The sequence below is a fragment of the Pleurodeles waltl genome, chromosome 12 (genome assembly GCF_031143425.1).
Source record: "Pleurodeles waltl isolate 20211129_DDA chromosome 12, aPleWal1.hap1.20221129, whole genome shotgun sequence".
In the NCBI taxonomy this organism is placed as follows: Eukaryota; Metazoa; Chordata; class Amphibia; order Caudata; family Salamandridae; genus Pleurodeles; species Pleurodeles waltl.
In genome coordinates, this window is record NC_090451.1 from 715,563,326 (window position 1) to 715,583,082 (window position 19,757).

The 19,757-nt window shown below is 48.4% G+C and overlaps 1 long non-coding RNA gene across 1 annotated transcript; it reads left to right on the top strand.

Annotated features, from left to right (window-relative positions):
• Positions 1-4,620: 4,620 nt before the first annotated feature.
• Positions 4,621-12,509, top strand: LOC138267874 (uncharacterized). The gene is made up of 3 exons (XR_011199887.1): positions 4,621-4,739; positions 10,220-10,381; positions 12,406-12,509. It is a non-coding gene; the product is annotated as an uncharacterized lncRNA (long non-coding RNA).
• Positions 12,510-19,757: the final 7,248 nt, after the last annotated feature.

Below are 19,757 nucleotides of genomic sequence, written 5' to 3' on the forward strand. Positions count from 1 at the left end.
TGTTTTGGGTTAACTTGAACCCCCAACTTTTAGACATCCTAACCCCTGTAGACTGGAAGTCTGGTATTTACCTCAGATTCATCCTAACGTTTCCTTCTCCATAGAGCAGTTTCTGAAAACTGAAGCAAGTGTTACCTTTTTTAAGTTTTAAAATATTTTCTGTTTTCTTAAAAACCCTTTTAACTTGCTAAATTTAAACTAAGTGGTGCTGATATCTATGTATGATACTTACTTGCAAAACTAAGTACCTGCACACTGCCTCCTGCGGTTCTAGAAATAAGATTTCATATATAAAAACTGGTCTGAAGTTTAAGTGGTGTAGTTCTATTGTACGGACAACAAATTGCTTTGCACTACCCTTGGATAAACCGAACTGCTTGACAAGCACTACAGAAAAGAGGATTAGTATCTACTGAGCCTCTGGAAAATCCCTACACTCTTTGGTGCTAAAAAAGTTGCACTTAATTTTTAAAGCTTAAGCTTAAAAAAAAGCCAACGTTGTTTCTGCTAATCGGATTTTCATGGTGTTTGTGTAAAATTAAAATGTTTTTCTAATTAGTTTGATTTTTCTTGCACTGTGGTGCAGTTTGTGTTCTGCATAAATAGTTATCACATTGCCTCCAACTTTAGCATAACTGCTTTTTGTTCCAAGCGACCCAAGATTTTGCACAGGTTAAGTCTGTCGGTGTTTTGGTTCACCCCCAACGGATTGTGGTTGTTGGCTGACCAGAGCTAACACCCCAGTCAAACTGCCCAATTTTTCGTAAGAGGTTTGCAGAAAGAGCCAAAGAAAGAAAATTGTTTATGAATACCTACTGAAACAAGAACTGAGATGATGGAATCTGTACTAGGAACGACCAAACTGGGGGGGGGGGGGGGGGGGGGGGGCAGAGGGCAGACTTGCTCACATGGGTGGGAGGGTGGCATCAGATTCCCTGGTGAGGGGAATAACAGTAGGAAAGGAAAACTGGACGATTGCTTTCATTGTATGTGGCCAAAGTCACCTGTCAGCCAGGAGGAAGAATGACATTAGCGAATGGTTTTATTCAAGTGATGTTCTAGCCTCAAGAGATGCAGAGCTGAAAGTGGTCTGGTTTTGACCTATACAGATATGTAGTTTGTGGAAGCCAGTATTAGCAGGGTGAGATTTGTCACCCTGAATGCATTAGGTTCAGATATGTCCAGTTACATTTGGGTGGTGAGACCTCTAGAAGAGCCTGTTGAGACTGTACTCGACTGAGGGCACGCAAGTACAGGATGAGATGAGAGCAGAAACAGTTTCTGGAAAGCTGCAGTTTAACCTAATCATGCTACTGTGATGAAGTGCACTCACGCCAAGGCAGTTTCTACCGTTATTTTTTCCAGCTTTAAGGCCTCCAAGTCCCCTTTGTGCCTCTATGTGCAGTGTTATTGTAGTAGATTAGGTCTGTCCTACCTACCCGGGTTCGTGGAGTGTTTACTGAGCCAGTCTGGAAGAGAAGCCTTCCAGAGGGTCCGGTTTGATCGCGCGCATCAGTACCAGTGTTGCCACATTGCTCCGGACTATACTACATTTTCACGTGGTCAGCTCATTCTTTCCTGAAGCGCTCTGCAAGGACAATCCCCAGGCACAGCTAGTGAACAAAGCTGGGCCAAGCCCTGCGGATTCAGATCCCAGGACTGGAAAAAAGAAAACTGAAGCAATTGTCAGGTTTCAGAGCCATTTCATTGGGAGAAATGAAGATACAGGAGTGCAGTTTGTGTACAGTCCACACAAACTACAGGGAAAACTAAGTAATTGTAGAGACTAAACTAACTAGTCCATCACCAGCTGCTGAGAAGATTCCTCGTGGAGTAGTTTCCGCAGTCCAAGTCCACCGGAGAACCAGAGGCGCCGAAGGAGCTGGGAGGCCGTGCTGCCCATGGAGCCCGCGCCCGGGGGGGCATCCTGCACCGGGGGGGGGCGTCCTGCACCGGGGGGGGGCGTCCTGCACCGCCGCGACCACCTAGGAAGAAGAGAAAGTTTTAGAACTCAGGGAAAGCAGGGCCCTTTGGGAGCAGAGCAGTCTTGGGGGGTACACAAGGAAAGCAAGAGGATGTCCGCTCCCGGTGAAGTCTCAGAACGAGCAGCGGCAGCGCACCGAGGCCGGTTCACGGGGCGCACGCCCTGGCGGGGACCCCTGCAGGGGGGTCTGTACTCACCGAGGGATGCCTTCCGAGGAGTCCCGGGGGCCGCCGCGAGCCCGCAGGGGACAGAGACGGGGTGTGAAGCGGCGCGGGTACAACTAACGTGAAGACAGCCGAGCACCCCCAGATCCAGCGGCGCCCCCACACCCCCCGCGGCCAAAGGGAGCGGAACCCACAGGGGAGCGCGGTTCTCGGGGAGACCCTGAAACCGGGCCCCGGCGCCCCCACAGCCGCCGGGAGCTGTACCCCCCCCGAGGCCGCCCCCCCCGAGGCCGCCCCCCCCCCGCGGGGAGTGACCGGGGACTACAAGTCCCAGGAGGCGCCGGGCACAAGAAGGTTCCATCGGAAGAAGTACACGAACTGTGACCGGCCCCGGGTGACCTCTGACCCCGCTGACGGAGCGCCGCCGGGCGGACCGCGGAGGAACTGCAGGAGGAAAAGAGAACATGAGATACGCACCCGCCGACCCCCCGTGCGCCCCCAAGCACCGCCACCCCCCAAACCCCACCAGACTCCCCTCCCCGTGCACCCCCAGACCGACCCCCCCGTGCACCCCTGCACCACCAGACCCCCCCAAACACCACCAGACTCCCCTCCCCCCCAAACCCCCCCTCCCCTCGCCGTGCACCCCCAGACCGACCCCCCCGCGAGCACCCACCTCCGGCTCCAGCGCCCCCCGAGGAGACGCGCAGCACAGTCCGGAGCGAGAAACCAAGCGCGGCGGCGGCGGCACCTGCGGAGAGACAACACACACCGGCGTTAATGACACAGACCGCAGACCACAGACCACAGACCACAGACCACAGACCACAGACCACAGACCACAGACCACAGACCACAGACCACAGACCACAGACCACAGACCACAGACCACAGACCGCGCCCCGCGCCCGCCGGACTCACCCGCAGCTGACTAGAGCATCCCTGCCCGCCTCCGACTTCCTTAAGCCGCAGCATCCGGTCACGTGGCCAACTCTAGACCAATCCCAGCCTCGCCATAATCACAAGCCGCGCCTACTCCAGTCATGTGACCGGCTCGGGCCAATCCACGGCGCAAGAGTGCAAGTGGCCGCTGCACGGGAGGCGGCCAGCTCAGGCGCTCCTTCATTGGCTTCCAGGGAGGCCGACGGCTCTGATTGGACAACTGGGTTTAGGGCACAGCTCCTGCATTTTTAGTAACTTTTAAACCGTTTCTGTTGGCAACTATTTTTCTGCTGAAATATATATACACAAACACACTTTTGTTAATTTTAAATAAATGTCCAGTTTTGGGGGCAAAGGACAGGTCAACCTGCGAATCACAACTGAAAGGTATGCTGTCCTTTCACATGCACCTCTTGAGTGTTAAATATGTCTGCTGCCTGCTTTCATGTAGATGTATATATATATATATATATATATATATATATACATATATAAACACTCACACTAAAGCAGTCAGCAGAAGAATGTGTGTGTAAATAGGTATATACACTCACATCACAGCAGCCAGCAAAAGTATATGTATATATATATACAAACACACACACACTTGAGAGCACACAGCAGAATTGATATATATAATTATATATACACACACACACACACACACACACCCCCCCGCACGAAAGCCAGCAGCAGGCATATTTAAGACTCTAGACACATGTTAAGGGGAGCATACCTTTCACTTCTCATTCACAGGTTCACCTGACCTTTGTACCAAAAATCAGGACATTTATTTAAAACGACCAAAAGCATTCGCAGGTTGACCTCACCTTTGCCCCAAAAACGGGACATTTATGTAAAATGAACAAAAGCATCAGGACACCGGGACAGTCGTCTGAAACCTGGGTCTGTCCAGGAAAATCCAGAACATCTTGTCACCCTACTTTATTCTCACCACATACCAGGGCCTCTTCCCCTACATCCACAGCCAATAACCTGTGCATGTAATATGCCCCTTTTCACATTAACGAACCAAGGAGTTAAAGACCCCCAGAGGTAAGCAGAGCTTGCTCAGATCAGGGACAGTCCACACACTTGGGTCCAGATGTAGCAAACGGTTTTTCCCATTCTGTGTCAATGGGAAAATGTGTTTGTACATATGGCCCTTAGTGTCACCTGCCCACCCTCAGGTACCCACAGGCCTCAAGGAGACAAGGTCAAGTGCTAAACACTACCTGCCAATCACAGCCCTCACTCTCCCTCAGCAGCCAATAAATGATACCCTCACCTGGCTGCCTCCTATCACCATCTGTCTAATCACAGTGCCTACTGTCCCTCAGGAGCCAATCAGTGACACTCTTGCATGGCTGCCTTCCATCCAGCTCACACCTGTTTCTTCTCCTCCCCCCCAGGTCTCATGGAAACCTTGGATTGGTCATAGACTGTCACATGGTTAGAATAGGCGTGGCTTGTAATTATGGGATAGCATCTGATTGGTCCAGAAGTGGCCATGTGACCCGATCCCTGTGGATTTATAAAGGGTGAGGAGGAGGCCTGAGATACTTTAGTGTCTTCTAGATGAGTGTGCTGTGTGCACTGTGAGGTGGTGGACCTTGGCCTTTCTGCTTTCAGAAGTTTGTTTCTTTTCTGTAAGTTTTCATTTCTTTTATGTAGTGTACATAATTAATACTAGTGTTTAGTTTTCTCTCTCCCTGGAGTTTCCTGGTGGTTTTGGAGTCTGTGATTTGCTTGTTTTCTAGCTTCTGACTGTTTCCTTCCCCTGGAAGGAGCTCGGATGGAGGGGGGTGGCCCAGGGTTGGTGGATATTTATTTTATGTTCTTTGCAAATCTCTTTTTTTTTTTCTCCAGTTCTTTCATTATCTGCCTGTGAGATGCTTCTTCTCAAGGGGAGGTTTCAGCTGAGGCTTAAGTTCATGCACTCTTCCGTTCTTTTTTTCAAGGAAATGTTAATTTGTTCTGAATAGAATGTTTAAATGGGTTAATTTCTGCTTCTCAGTCCTGGACGTTTTCAAGTTTAATGTATGTAATGTTAAATGTTTGTATTGTGGTGTTTCTCTAAAAATATTTACGTTTATTTTTTTCTTCTAGCTGTGGTTAGATGACGTGTGAAGGAAACTACTTAGTCAATACATGTATGTCTTTTCGGAGTTGTAGTTCAAAGTAAAAGCGTAATAATTCCCGTGGGGTAAAAACGCTGCCCGGCGGGTCACCGGTCTGGGGGGGGGGGGGGGGCTGGGGTTCTCTGAAGCCTAAGAAGGCGCGTCGGTGGGCTACCTTAGTGTAACTTACAGATCAAGCGTGGTGTCCCCAAGGACAAGCTGATCCCGGGGGTGATGCAAACCTTGAGTTTCCAATGCTTGTTGCTGGAACCGTTAACGCTTGAGGAGCTCTGTTTGGGGTTTACGGTCGGGGAGTACCTTGTGCATTCTGTTGGCTCCTGAAATAGACGTTAGTTTCATGTTTGGTGTCTGTGCCCCAGGGGATGCCGGGCACCATGTCCCACTCGGTGCTGGCGTCCTTGAGGTGGCAGAGGATGGTACCACCTGTCACCTCTCGAGAGCCTGAATCCTGGCACCCAGGGCCCCGGAGGCCTCTATTCGGGCATCTCGCAGTGAAATGATCCTCTGGGGAGACCACCCTATGGTGGAGGGAGAGCTGCTGGCCTGGGCACTGGAAGGACCCATTGCTGGCACAGTGCACACACGTGCTACTCACCTGCAGATAGTGGGTTCTCCTCTTGGGCTTTGTGCCAAGCTACTCCTGTTACAGATCCCCACCGCTTCGGGAGCGGCCTTCGGTCCGCGCTGCACCAGTCCCGGGCGCATAGCCGGGCGCTGAGCTGCCCACGGACCTGCTTGGCGTCTATCGGCTTCAAGCTGAAGGTTAAGGGTAAGTCACGGGCTTATACAACATATGGCAGTTCATGGAAATGAAAACTGAGGCTACCAAATCACGCCAGTTCAATTGTAAGGGAATTTGATTTGGAATATCAAAGCTGATCTCAATAAGCAATCTAATATACAGTAACAAATGGGGAAAACGGTCATTATTAAATCCCCGTTGAATAGTTTTGTATCTTGTATCACTAGTTTTCATTAAACTAGTTTGTAGAGCCTGAGTGCATTTAGATAGGTTCCTAAAAAGGATGTTTGTGATATACGGGTGGAACGAACCTTGCAGAAAACCATTATTGGATTTTAGGAATAAAACTGAGTCTACATCTCTTTATTATAACAAGGTATTTTATTGGTTTAATTTCTCGTATAGTAAAAGCTATTCACCAAATCTTTTCAGCAGTAATCGTATTTCGTAAACTGGCGCTGTAAGGTGTGTATACAGTAGCAGTGGGGGTTACATGTTTCTTCGGGTTGGCGTGAGGTGGATTTGGGGGATTGACTGGAGGCTTCAGTAAGGACTGGAGGGGACTTGTAAATGTGCCCATGCGAGCTCCTCTTCAGATCCGGAGTGCCTGATCTCTCTGGCCAACTTAATATGGCAGACCTCACCCTCGCGCCCTGCTACTAATGTGCTTGGTGCACTCCGAGCTAGCGTAGGAGCTGCTGAGGTCTTTTGGCATCACACATTGGATACAAAGCTTGGCTCCCGAGTGCCACGAACACCACTGATGTAAGTTGTGTAACTTAAGTCTTTCTCCTGTCTTGCCTCTCCTCGTCTCAATTACATCCTGCCTCCTGCTGGATTCTGCCTTCCTGCACAGTACAGTTTACTCCCTATAACCAGAGGTGACCCCCTTGCAGGGGGGCAAAAGCTGGAGCTGAGGACTGAAGTCTTCAGGTCCTGATGCTGGTATACTAATCTGATCAATCACTCTTCAGGCTGACCTGCTGTTGCTCGGTTGCCCACTCTGCTGTGTGAAGCCTGTTTCTGCATAGAGCATTGCCTCACTATGAAAGGTAAGTTGTGTGTTTATAAAGTGTTTAGTTACTTGCACTATACAAAAATATGTTACGCATGAGCTTGCATTTGTTAGTCGATAGGATCAGTTACTTCTGAGGTGGTGGTGGAATGGCACAAGAAGACGAGATTGCTGTTAGGGCTGGTGGTGAAGGGGGCTGGGGATGCTAGAAGGTATCAAGAGCAGCTTCTCTGCCATGAGAATACATCCATGAACTAACATGTGCAGCACCAGGCCTGTGGCCAAGAGGGTCGAAGTACACATGTGTTCGAAACATTACTTTAAAACCAGCTCACAAGGCAGTGACCTGTGCGCACTCCATTTCTACCGTAATTTCAGTACGCTGGCATGCTTGGGAGGCCCCTCCCTACCCTGTAGGTTCAGGGACAGCACACATTTGGTTTACAGCAGAGTGGAGGAAACTCATAAAGAAACTTGGTCTTACTTGTTAAAGTCGGACGTATGAACATCTCAGGTGTCTTTTGTTGTCCTCACTCATGTTAATCTTGTGTTGTAGGTGACTCTCCTCCCACAGTAAGCCTCTTGGAGGAAATCTTGGTTGGCCAGACCTTGTCTCAATTCACAGCGTCACATTGTAAAATAAAGCTCAGAACTGAACTTTTGTCTCTGTGCTAATTTTGAGAATGGGAAAGTGATCAAAGTTTCCTCGGAGGTGCTCTCCTGTGTTGCAAATAGAAATCAGCGCCATCTTTTGAAGATGGAATATTGCACTTTCTTGCTGTGCTGGTGAAGGGAAGCATCTACTGCAGGCCTCGTGTTGGCCCTGCAGGTTGTCATTCATCAGTGACATGCATACGTAGCACACATGCCTTTGCAATGCAGGCAACACAACATTGGCACCATGTTACTTTACAACTAGCCTTGGTAGCACTTGACCTTCATAGTATGATTCCATCTCCAGTCTGCACAAACCTTAGGGAAGGTGTTGGACTTAAAATCCAACACCAGTCCAAAATCGTTCTACTAACACAAGTCGTAGTAACTACTTGTGTGGTAAAGGAACATGTGGTAACTTGTATTGGCCACGTTGGTAAGGCACTTTAGGATGAAGGCAGCTTCCTGTCCCAGTGTTATGGGCTGTTGCCAGACTATTGGGGGTTAAAGTATGAGGGTTTCCATTCATGGGGTTGTGGTAATCGGGGAGTGCTGCAATGAGCTTAGGGTAAACCACTGGGAATACTTGGGCCCTCATGTAATGAAGTTGGGGCTAGTTTCCCTGTTACTTGGCCTAATGCACCAGTCCTTCCCCGGGAACAGTCCAGTGTTTGCTAATATCATCAGTGATGCTGGGTGGAGAGAAGTGTGGCTGGCTTAGCCGGATTCAGACGCATCCTGGAGACTGGGAGATTCTGACAGCCTTGCAGGTGAGACTTTGCCTCCATGTCTGACTGCTGCCAATGAGGATGCAGTGCCTGATCGTTGTAGGTCCAACACCACATTGGTGTTTTGTGGCTCTGATGTTGGCAGGCCTTGCTCCTAGGGTGGGTGCCATTGGCAGGGAAAGCATGTTCTGGCAGTGTTGGAGGTGCCAAATGGAGGCTGGCAGTTTTGGGAGGGAGCAGGAAGCACACTGCCTCCCACACATCCATTAACACGCATCAACATTCAAACATACACCCACACTTACTTCCCTTCAGCCTAGGAGGGTTGGGACTGCTGCCTTCCCTCACTGGCTGATCATAGGTCAGCCAACGAGAGAAGGCAGCAGTCCTAACTTAGAGTGGGATGGGAGTCAGTGAGACTGCTGACCCCAACGCACTGACAAGGTGTCACTTGCCCTGGGAGCATTAGGGCTTAAACATGAAGCGCCCAGGTCAGTCAATGGGTGATGCTTTCCTGTCACCCAGGGGAGGGGCTTGAGACCCTTTGCTGAGCGGAGGAGGTCACGGCCATAGGAACTGTGACCTCCTCAGCCCAGCTAAGTTCAGCTCAGGCAGCCTGGAGTCTGTGCAAACTGCATGTCTGCTCCTGGCTGCCTGAACATTAAGACATGAAGTCTGTCTGGCTGACCTTTGCTCAGCCTGACAGACCCTCTTCATGAGGAGGCAGGGTTCTGCTTTCGGGGTCAGTGGATCCTCATTGCAGACACTTCACTTTTGCTGGAGTTACCATCACCATCTGGAGGTTCCTCCTTGCGCCAGTGACCTCCGACCCGGATGTAGTTGCTCATCTCCCGTTTGCTGCTTCCGACTCATTTCCTCTCTAGCTTGTTAACTTCAGTCAAGCGCCAGCGCCTTCGAGGCAAAATCCTCAGACTGACGCTTGTTTTTCATCAAAGCGGAGTTCCCTAAACATCCCGAGTAATTGCGTTACTGGGTTCATGTAATTTCCAGATCACAGGGTCCCAGGAGAGAGCCCCGAGTGAAGGAGCCTGGAAGTGTGCACTTGTCTTTACAAAGCTTGTTGTGAAGCCAGTGACCAGGGGAGAAGCAACACTTCCATGTCTGCGGCCCTTGCAGTGGGAGTCAGTGTCACGGTTATATGCTGCACTAGTGCTGTCGGTGTCTTTGTTCCTGGGTCCCTCCTGGCTCCCAGGTACCAGTGTTACTGAAATCCCTTGTTGGAGGGGATTTATGCAAGTGTAGTAACTGCTTACAGCATGTGCATTGCATGCACAGGGCGTGGGAGGGGCGCTTCAAGGGTGGGGTGGCTTATTATAAATTGGGGGAATGGGACCCCAGTTTTCTTAGCTTGGTTCAAAGATCTGTTAGTAAGAATATTCCTCGTTGTGGGTTTCTGTGCCCGTTCGTACCATCACAAGTGCCACAGGTGGCAGGGTACCTTGTTTAAGGGGGGCACAAATCTGCTTTTGAGGGGGGTCTTGGCTGTATTCTGATCACGTTTCTAGTTTAAAGGTGAGGCTGCACTGTAAAATGTATTTGTTTCGGTGCAGGCTTGTAGCTGGTTCATCGCTTCATGTTACTTTCCAGAACTACTTATGGGTGAGTACAGATTGTTTTGCAGAAGATTTGGGGGGGATGTTGGTCTGCAGGGTGCATGCAGCTGCGACTTTGACCGTCGGATGCACAGCTGTATGTTTTGAGACTTAAACGGAAGTGAGCTTTCTGTCCTAACTTGTTTGTACACTTTTTTCCTCCCCTAATTCATTGCTCTGCTTTGAAGGTCTCCTGTTTTACTTTGAATTTCCTGTAACTTTTTCTTCTCTCCTAGGTTTTGGCAGAGGTGCAGAATGACCACCTGTTACCCGGTGATGCAGCTTGCATTGGCAGGTCCAAGCCCTTCAATCTCTTTGGCTGTCAGTCTTTGCGAGTCCTGGTCATGGAGCGCTTACCCGGTGCTCTAGGGGATCTTGTCTGCAGACACTACTCCGAGGTAACTTTTCTCAGCAGCTGGTGATGAATTAGTTAGCTCCTTCGCCTTCGTGATTAGTTTCTGCTGGTTTCCCCCAGGTTTCTGTGGCTGTCCATCAGTGCATTTGTGACTTTAATTTCTCCAAATTAAATGGCACAGAAAACCTAGCAATTAGCACTAAAACAATTTCGCCACTCTTGGGATGTGAATCCTTGGTTTTGGACAGCTTTGCTGACTAGCTCCACTGGGGGGTGAGGATGTCCTTGCAGGAAAGATAAGCTGACTTATTACAATATAGTGTAGTCCTGGGCAATCTGGCAACACTGGTACTGATGCTTGTGGTCATCTGACACTCAAGGCTTCTTCTGTTCCAGACTACAGGGTGTCTCTGTAACCAGACTTGATGAACACTGATCAGGACACCTGCATAACTAATATACTACAGTAATGGTCTACGTGAATTTGGGGGACCTAAAATTGGAGAAAGAAAATCCTAACTTCAATAATTGCATTGTCATTGGTGCACACTCTCAGGAGTATGATTAGGTTAAGCTGCAGTTTTCCAGAAAAGGCTTTTCTGCTGCTGTTTGTAGACTGGGGCACCCGTGTCAGGCAACAGCCACAGGCCCTTGCAAGGCGAACAACAAACACTAAACTTAACCTCTGCTTAACGCTAGGTAGCTTGGCAGGAAAAACAGGCTAAACTGCAGCACACAGACATCACTGTGAAAAATAACACAATCCCAAACCAATTTAGAAAACATTCTAATTAGTTATTTGACAACAAAAACATGAAAATTCAATTAGTAGGACAATAGCTAAGCTTGTAAAGTTTAAGGTTCAGAATTGGGAGGGGGTGTCTGGCATCTCCACCAGCTGTAACCATGCCAAAAGGGGTACTTACAGTGGGGGACCTCTTCTGGGTGGGGGATGGGTCACAACCCACTCAGGATGAGTCTAGGTGCAGGATCAAGATAGTGGGACCCTGTTATGTCCTGGGTCTCATAACAGGAGACCAGCCAAACTTAGCCTTTGGAGTCACTTCTGAAGTTCTGGGTGCAGTTGGTGATGCAGGGCCTTTATTCTAGGATTGGATATCGGGGGTGCGTCAGATTTTCCATCAATCATGCTGACCGGTTTAAGTACATTATACGAGGACAGGGTGCATGAGACTGACTTAATCAGCAGTGGAAAGGACGAGGAATATGGATTAAGGGAGCGAAGTGAGGGGGGGAACAGTTCACTTATCAGCATTTTTTTTATTTAAGCCTGAACTCAGCACTGCAGCCGGGGCCCCCTTGGGCACCCGTTTTCCTGGGTGTCCACTGGGTGAACCGGCTGTAGTGCTGACGTCGTTGAGGTGGTGGAAATTGGCGCCATCTGTAGCCTCTCAAGAGCCTGAATTGTGACACCAAGGGCCGCTCAAGTGCCTCTATTCAGGCATTTCGCAGTGCCTTCTCTCTGGAGGAGAAACCCCTATGGCGGAGGAAGAGCTGCTAGCCTTAACACTGGAAGGCTGTATTGCTGGTACAGTAGGCACATCCTTGACACTTTCTCCCCTGAACATACTGGATTCCATACTTGGCCTTTGTACCAATCTGTCCTTGTTATCTATTACAGATTCCCACTGCTTAAGAAGCAGTAGAGAGACTCTCTACCTTGTAGAAAACCAATAACTGTAGGTTATTGCCCTATACCAAAGTGTATTACGCAAGATATTGCATTTGTTATAGTAGTTAGGATCACTGACTTCTCTGAGGTGGTGGCAAAATGCACATCACAAGATTGCTGTGTGACTGGAGGTGAGGGGGAACTTGGCAGACCAGAAAGTATGTCAAGCAGTTTCTGTGAGAATACATCCAAAAACGAACAGATGTGCTGTGACCAAGAGGGTACGTACATGTGTATTAGAAACATCAATTTAAAACAAACTCACAAGACTGACCTGTGAACGCTCCAACTTCTGGTCTTGGTTGATGTTGGATGCTTTAACATCTCGGATGGCCGTAGCTGTTCTCGCTCACGTTCTTTATCTTTTCTTGTAGGTGACTCTCCTCCCACAGGAAGCCTCTTGGAGAAAATCTTTGGTGGCCAGCTCCTGTCTCAATTCACAGCGTCAGATTACTTTACAATAAAGCATTGAACTTAACTCTTGTGTCTGTGCTAATTTTGGGACGGGAAAGTTATCAAGGGTTCCTCAGAGGGGCTCTCCTGTGAGTTGATTGTCTGCAAATAGTATTCGCATCTTTAGATGATGGAATATGGCACTTGTGGTGGTTAGTGAACTCAGTATACGACTTTGCTACTCCCAGTGCAAGCTAACTATTGGAGTGGTGTTTTAGTGAGGTGTGTGGGGGAGGGAGTTGGTCTTCTTGAGCTCTAGATGTTTAGAAGTATGTTATGTCTAGAGTCGGTGATCCCCTCTAAATCGTTCCTTATTCATTAACTTGAATAAAGTTAATTTCCTTTGTCCAATCATAAGTATACTAGAGTAACACCCCATTTATATCCATTCTGTTAACAAAAGATCAGGGAGCAGTACAATATATCCATAGTAAAATTTCATCCATCCATTACTCAAGACTGCACCCCTTGCGGTTAACATGCCTACATTTATAACTGGATGGGAACGCAGTGGGTTAATCCTGATCCCCAATCTGGATGGGGAATGCAGCATGATATACAGTAAAAATTGTTGAATATCTAGAGCTAAAAAAACTAGCCAGAAACCAAGACGCTGACAGCTTTTAGTTGTGCATAAAAGCTGTGGGTGTAAAGGCAGGGGTAGCCTGTCTAGTCTGTAGGTGACAAAAGGGCCTAATCTGGGACATATAATGTGCATGGTATCCAGAGTTCAAACCTCAGACAAGCTGGTAAATCAGTGTTTAAACCAAGCACTGTTTGTGAACACAATCTGATAGAATATCCCCAAGTCTTATGTACCTCACACTGAGGAGACATCTAACAAGAGTTTTGGGGGGCAATCGAGGCAAGGTACTGATGTTACTATGCTGTACTGTTGGAGCATCCTCTTGGCTGAAGCCAAGGCCTCCCTCGGCTGCCACCTAGAGAGGTGCTTCCGCCGCTGTCTGCGTTAGTAGTGCCCTCGGGGTTGGTATTTACCTCTGGCTCTAAACTGTGACCTCATTATTATAACCAGGGTATATACAACTCCAGGATGGTCTGAAAGGGTACCTTGTCTGATTAACTTATCACTCCCGCCCCCCCAGTATTGGGAGTAATATCTGTATAAACCAAATCTCGCAGCCAGAGGTTGCAATGGGGACACGTTTTGCTTTATAGACAGTTAAAGGTCTGTATTGGCTTGTGCCTTAGACGATGGAAAAAATAATTTCGACCTGCAGTAGCCCCTTAAAAGATCCTGTCTGATCCTGCTGGCAGCTCAAACCTGAATTTAATAATATCTAAATGGGTAAAATCGTCCACCTTGATTAGTGGCTGCCTTAGCACTAAAGCCAGAGGTTTTGGTATTTGGGCCCACCACACAATTGGATTATTTTAAAATGTTCCTTCTCTGAAGGCTTCTGGCTGTACATGCAATCTGGACTGGATCATCTCCATACAGAGCAGGCAGGAGACCCTGTCCTGCTCTTAGTCTGTCAAAACTATGTTCATTACCACCGATATATATGATAAACATGAAGGTGCCAAAATGCTGCCCTGATGACCTTCAAGCTTAAGATTAAAATGTGCTGCGCAGTACCTATTGGTCCTGAATCTAACCGAGCCTGCCAGACCATGAGGTCTTTCAAAATGGTGACAAAGGTAGGCTCAACTCCTCTGGACCCTAGCACTACCCAGAGCTCATCTGTTCACCTGGTCTGCTTCTACATATCCGCTTATGGGGTGTCGGCTAGTAGATGTGGAGGTAATGAAGTGACCATGACCCCCTGTTCTCTGTTAGAAATCTGTTCCCGTGTTTAGATGACTCTGGTTCTGGCTGACCTACACAGCAGTAAGGAACCAACACCTCGCCTCCCCTGCACAGCAATAAGGTAACAATGACACCTGGCCGCAGCCTGGAACCGACACTGAACCAGCTCCACCAATGCCTCATCTCCCTGACTCCATCTTTGTTTACTCATTTACCAAAGGTACGGTCCCTGGAGTCTGTGACTGGCCCGCACTGCCCCGCGAGTGAAGTCAGCCTGTTGGAATGACTGTCGCAACATTGTAATAGCCCTAATTGGGCTTCTCAGCGCTATAAGAGGATGTAATCTAGCAAAATTCATAACATTACTTGTGTACATAGCATTCTTTGTTTTGGTATTTTAAATTAAAAAAATCCTAAAATGGTGAGTATTTTTGGGGTGGTTTCAGAGTTGCTAGGAGTTAATGCTCAAATACTTTACACATTACATTCTAAGTTAAGCCTGCATGCTCTTTGCCAAGCTACCAGATGGCGTGAGCACAGGATAAATTAGGTTTTGTAGTGGCTTACCCTGACTAGGATTGTGGTCCCTACCTGGACATGAGTGTTTCTCTCTTCCAACTAGAAACCCAATTTCTAACAGCTGCTATTCCCTTACTTTATGGGAGATGGACACCAGTCCTGGAGGAGGTCCGTGTCATTCTCTCCCAAGCTTGCTGAAGGGAAAGATGCCTCCAGGTTCACGATTCATGGTGGGATGGACACGACCGACTCACTTGGCAGATAAGTTGGGTGATGTGGCTTTGAGGTGCCACTCTTGGCTGAGGATGTCTGGCTTTTCGGGGGATCACCAACAATAGCTTATGGACATGCCCTTCATTGGCACCTGTCTCATTGGAGACAAAGTGGACTTAACACTTGAGCACTTTGAGACTGGAGTTACAGCTGTCCCTTGGCCTAGCAGCTGGTCCTCACCCCCCTCAGTCCACTTTTCACAGTTGTGGATGGGGTGCCCAACTGCATTAATTGTCCAACACCCACCTTGCTGCGCATGCTACCCAGCCTCTGCTTTGCCGTGGGAAGATGGCAGTCGGCTCAGTCCACCCCCTGCAGCCTCCATACCTTCCTAATCTGTCGCTCTATCACGGACCAGTTGGATGCAGGATTCTGCATCACTTGCCCCTCTGAGAATCCATCATGATGGACAGGTGGATTTTGTAAATTGCCCAAACGTGCTACTCCCTCCAAGACTACCGATCTGGCCATGCCACCATCTTAAGATTGAATGATGGAGGATCACTTGGCACTTCTCCAAGAGGAAGATATAGCTCTCTTGGCCGTTGAGAGAAGGGCCCTGTGCCAGAATTAGTTAGTGGTGCTTTTCCCACTACTTTCTGGTGCCCAAGAAAGACAAGGGCTGTTACCCTATCCTAGACCTCCAGTCCCTCCATCCCTTCCTCAGAAAAGTTCAAAATGCTTACTCTGGTTCAGGTCCTGTCTGCCTTGTACCGTACATGCGGTTCGTGGTAGGTCACAAGCACTTTCAGTTTACCGTGCTCCCCTTTGTCCTTACCAGCGCCCCTTGGGTGTTCATGAAAGTGATGGCGGTGGTTGCAAGGGGTTTCAGGCCTCCCCTACCTCAATGACTGGCTGTTGAAGACTGGTGCCAACCGGGCTGTCTTCTCCCACCTCCAGACTACGGTGAACCTCCTGCATTCATGAGGTTCACTATAAATGTGCCAAAGTCACACCTGACTACCTCTCACATGCTCACTTTCATTGGAGCTGTCCTGGACACTGCAGTTTCGGGGTTATCCCCAAGTGTGGCGAGACCAGGCTATGATACTGATGTTTCAGCCTTTATCCTGGGTTTTGGTGAGAGACTCTGAGGCGGTATGGCCTCCTGCATCCTGCTGGACACACATGCCAGATGGCGCATGCAGGATCTGCAGTGGGGCCTGAAGTTCAGTGGGCACAGCATCTGGTAAATTACTCCAACATGGTCCAGATCTCGAAGGGAACAGTGGTAGCTTTCAAACCGCAAGTGGGTCAACGGCAGATCCCTCTCCCTTCCCCAACCTGATCTGACAATGACAGATGTGCCACCTGTGGAATGGGGCAGCCACAGGAGGTAGGCGGAGATCAGAGGCGTCTAGTCTCCAGCAGAGTCTAGCCTCTGCATCAATCTTCTGGCTCGCAGGGCAATCAGGTTTACATTGAAAGAATTCCTTTCCTCTCTCAAAGGCAAAATGGTGCAGGTGTTCATGAACAACACCACCGCCATGTGGTACTGCAACAAGCAGGTCGGAGTGTGGTCATGGACCCTTTGTAAAGAATGTCAGGGCTTATCCCTGGTGGTTAAGCATCTGTTGGGCTCTCTTAACGTCTTAGCAGACTAACTTAGTAGTCAAAGCCTGGTCGATCAAGAATGGCATCTATCCGGAGAAGGTGCAAGTTCTCTTTCAGCAATGGGGAGAGCTTTGATTAATCTGTTCACCTCCACAGAAAATGTGCATTGTCGGCTGTTTTGCGTGTTGGCGTTTTCAAGGCTCCACCACTCGGCAATGCTTTTTGTCTTGAGTGAAACTCGGGCCTCTTATATGCCTTGCTGCCAATACTTCTGCCCAGTGCTCTCAAGAAGATCAAGAATGACCGGGCTTCTAAGCATGGCCATCAATCCTCCACCCAGACTGCATCTTCAGGAGTATCTTTTGCAACAGTAGAGGATGGTTCTCCAACCGAACCCGTCTTGTATCCACCTCTTTGCGTGGAGAATGAGCGGTGGCATTTGACCGCTTTCTACCTGAAGCCTGTAATGTTATCTTGGCAGCCAGGCGTCCCTCCACCAAAACAGTATACACCTGACACTGGGACAAATTTGTCCCCTTGGTGTACAGACAAGTGTGTTAATCCCTTTTTGGCACCTCTGTCTGAGGTTCTTTTGTTTGTACTCTTTCTTGCCCAGCAGGGCTCTGCTTTGGGCACCCTTAATGGTCATTTGTCTGCCATCTCTCCTGTCCTCAGACTACTGGATCAACCCTCCTTGTTTAAATCTCCAATTTTTGGCCAATTCCTCAAGGGTCTTAGCCACATGTTTCCCCCTTACCCGTTCATAATGCCCCAGTGGGGTTTGTACTTGGTACTCACTTAACTCAAGTGTTTTTGAGCCCCTTCATGATTGTTCTCTTCGGTTTCTCACTTTAAAGACTGACTTTCTTATAGCCACAACCTCTGCTTGTGAGTGAGCTGCTAGCTCTTTCTTCACAGCCACTCTGTCTATCCATTTTGTCAAAGTGGTGCTTCTTACTAGGGCCTCTTTCCTCCATAAAGTGGTCATACCCTTTCATGTAGGCCAATCCATCACCTTGCCTACTTTTTACACATCTTCACATCCTTCTTGTAAAGAGGAGAGACTCCACTTTCTGGATCCAAACACTGCGTAGGCTTTCTGCCTCAGTCATACCAAAGACTGCTGGGTGGACAATCAACACTTTGTTGAATATGTAGATGCGAAGAAAGGTTGGGCGGTTTAGAAAAGGACCGTCTCCAGATGGGTTGTTCTCTGCTTCAAAATGTGCTACACTTTGGCTAAGAAGCGGACCTCTGAGGGTTTCTGTGCTCACTCTACCAGAGTGGCTACAGCAACCACTGCGTAAGCAGAGTTCCAGTCCTGGACATCCGCCAGGCAGCAACGTAGTTGTCCCTGCACACGTTCACTAAACACTACTGCCTGGACAGTCCAGCCCGCAGGGTCGGCTACTTTTGCTGTTTGGTCCTGCAGGACGTCGTTGTATGATCTTGGTTCGCAGGCCCACCTCTGGGATGGTATTGCTTGGATATTTATTCTATGGTAAAGATTCTGCAACTAGAAGGTTCACACAGATGAACAAGTTACTTACCTTTGGTAATAAATTATCTGGTAGATACATATTCTTGTTGCACATTCCGTACCGACCCATCCTCCCTGCACTGCAAACTGATTTCTACGCACTGGGACTTCCTTACAGGGCTTTACTTCTGGCAAACAAGTCTGTTTCATGTTTCCGTGCTTCTGGTGTGGAATGTTGTGAAAAACTGACATCAGCATGTCGGAGTGGCACCTATAGACAACCGCAACATCACAGCAACCACAATGCCAACAACGAACGCATAATTGACCAGCACCACCTGACTGTGAACAAGGGAACTGCTCAAATGAAAATGTCTGGATCCAGTCTGACGCCAATAGGCACAATTTATTGGATTTTGACCCTTTGACAAAGCCAGTAGCTCTGGCTTATTTAAAATAGCACTTTTTATATTGTGACACATTCAGCTGTGTGCTGCAGTAAGGGGTTGGGTGTAAGGCCTAGTCTCAGGGCCTCAATTCACACATGGACCAAATGACCGTGCAGTGGGTGGTTGGGTGCCTGTAAGGGGTTTGAGAGAAAGGACTGGCACAGGCTTGGCTATGTGCACAACCCCACACTGGGCATGGCGATCGACGCCTTACTGAAATGAAATAAAAATATAAAACAGATTCACTGAAAAAAAAAAACAAAGATTAAAGTGAGGTTATAGTAAGAATTGTAATATTTTACTTTATATATATATATTTTTTTTAAACTTAGAAATCCGCTGAAAAAACAATGTTTTGTGGGATGTCCTAATTAGTTAAAAATGCCGGTGAAAAACACAATTTTAAACAAAGAAAACCACTGAAATCACCAGTTACAGTAATCTCAAAGAAAAATATCTGACATGCTCTGTGACAACAGTGGTATCAACGCAACATCAGAAATGACAAAATTTATGACAACATAGTCAATGGCGGGGGCGTGGTGGGAACAAAGCCCACTGGTCACGATCTACCAGGTGAGGCAACACTGATGTCAGCCAGTTGGCCAGGACTTTGGCCAAGTCTTAGTATCTGTAGGAAAGTACCCTCTTTCTTGGCATGGTTACCCCCCTTTTCTGCCTAATGTCAGTGTTTGACTGTTTTCACAGAGATCCTGCTAACCAGGATTCAGGTGATTTGATTTCACCCCACATTTGGCAAACTGGTGCCCCTATATAACTCCCTAGGATATGGTACCCAAAGCACTGGGGTACAAGGGGATCCCTATGGGCTGCAGCATATATTTTGACACCCATGGGGAGCCCATACAAAGTGCCCTGCAGGCCTGCCATTGAAGCATGCATGCACACTTTCACTGCACCAAGTCACCCCTATGGCAGGCACTCTTAGCCCAGAGGGCAGGGTGCAAGTATGTCCAGCTACATAATGGTAACTCCGAACATAGGCATGTTTGGTATCAAACATGTTGTATGATTCTATGCACTCTCGGGGCTCCTTAGAGGACCCCCAGCATTGCTCCTACAGCCTTCTGAGGTTTTCCAAACAGCCCAAGCAGCTGTCGCCTCACAGACAGGCTTCTGCCCTCCTGTTGCTTGAGCAGCTCAAGCCCAGGAAGGAGGAATAAAAGATTTCCTTTGGGAGAGGGGTATTCCACCCTCTCCCCGTGG